Source organism: Furipterus horrens, unplaced genomic scaffold (assembly GCF_987537825.1).
Source record: "Furipterus horrens unplaced genomic scaffold, mFurHor1.1.pri manual_scaffold_5, whole genome shotgun sequence".
Classification (NCBI taxonomy): Eukaryota; Metazoa; Chordata; class Mammalia; order Chiroptera; family Furipteridae; genus Furipterus; species Furipterus horrens.
Genome location: NW_028327175.1, coordinates 90,015,101 through 90,017,111, shown reverse-complemented (window position 1 = coordinate 90,017,111; position 2,011 = coordinate 90,015,101).

Genomic DNA, 2,011 nt, shown 5'->3' with positions numbered 1-2,011 from the left:
TCTGTAGTTAATATGCAGACATGTGATCTGGGCATCACCATCTATGTCCACTTGCAGCAGATTGTGACTTAGGAGCTAATTATAACAAAACAAGCAGCGACATCCTCAAAGTAGTATTAATAATTATAACAACATTAACAACCAAATCTAGAAATGATGAACTTTTTCTTCGGAAGAGTGAACTATACTGATTGTTTGAAAAAAACACTAAAAACTATCAGTCGTGTTGGGAGGGGGGAAGTGCACAGTTGTAAGATCTGATTCCCTGGGAACCACTTAATATTTTAAATAAATTTGATTAAAAAAGGTAACCAGTGGCACCCTAATAAATTCAATAAAAAGGATAAAAAGGCAGTGATAAAGTACCCTATGAAGGTAGAATAAAACTGAATTGAGAGAAGATGATTCAGGTTTATGAAAAAAATATTAAATCTTACTAATTAAAACATGAGACATGATACGTGCTGAATAAAAGGGGCAAAAGTAATGCCAGCAGTTAAATGTGACTTATACATATGCACATTCTGTTCAGATAACTGTTTTCCAATTTCCAAAAATAAAACTAATTTTCCATTAAAAAAACATAGGAACTGTTCATGATGCAAAATTTAGAGAATATGGGGTCAATGGGTGTGCTTTCACATACATGTGTGCACACACACATATGTAGTTTATACAATTATGATCAAACCATGTAGTTTTGTGTCTACCCTTTTAATGTTTTCTATGCCATTCTTTGACAATATCTTTCTAAATAATTACATCATTTAACTGTCCTGCTATTGAGTATTTTGAGTCTCTAATATTTTGCTGTCATAAAGCTTCAAAGAATATTCTTGTATATAAATTTTTTACTAGATTTCTGTTTACTGCTTTAGGATAAATTCCTACATAGCAGATTACTAAATCAGTGAAATTTGAACCTTTTTAAAAAAAAATTGTTTTTCTATTACAGTTGTCCTATTCTTTCCCTCATTGCTCTCCCCCAGACCCTGAAATTTGAACTTTTTAAAGGCTTTTCATACAGCTGTAAAATTTCTCTCCAGTGGTGGCTGACCCATTTTTGAATATCTAACAGGTTTTGACTATAAAGCATTGACATAGTACTTTTATAAAACTGGAATGCCATACACGAAAACATTCTTAAAAAATAATGAATATAGTGTCTGTTATGAAATATACTACTTGCCTGACACAGAGATATACTTTAGCAACATTATCACATTTAATCCTCACAGTGACATTTTTGGTTGGTCCTTTCAACCTCATCAATAAAATAGGGGAAAATGGTCAAAAATCTTGCTTAAGGTCACATAACTCATAAAATATGGACTTAGGAATCAAGCATTGGTTTTCCTGATCTCAAAGTACATTTTCTTTTCCTTATATTATTGCAACTCCATTTAAATACCTCGCAGTTTTTGAGTTTTGAAATGAATACTCAGGAAAAAAGAAGTATAGGTGAGTTGGAAGTAGTAGAGAGGAAGCAGCAGTTAAAAAGCACATTGTTTTAGTTGAAAGAATTTAGAAATTAACAAAGTACAGTGTTAGCAGGGCATTTTAACCAATGAGTATTTATTAATAGCCAAGGTGCACCAGGCACAATTCTTGTCCAGTAGGCTAACAGATACAAATGATGTTAACCAATTCACTTATTAGCTTATCTGATTAAATAAAATACATTTCATAGAAATGATTGTAAAATGCATTGTAGATAGAAACAGAATACCTTTTATATTACAGATCTTATGGTACCTAAATAATTATTAATAAAAACCAGGCAACCCATATTGTAAATAGAAGTTAGCAAACCACCAGTTATTTCTTTATTTTAGTCAGCAAAAGATAAAAAGCATGCTATTGTCATGCTGAAATGGGTTTCAACATTCGATACAGACATCCTTTTTCAAAAGTAACATAGTCCAACTATCACTTTAAAAATATGGTGTTTTTCATCCTGTGTCAAATCACATTATACTTTTTTGGTTTAAAGATTAGTTTTGGTTTCAAA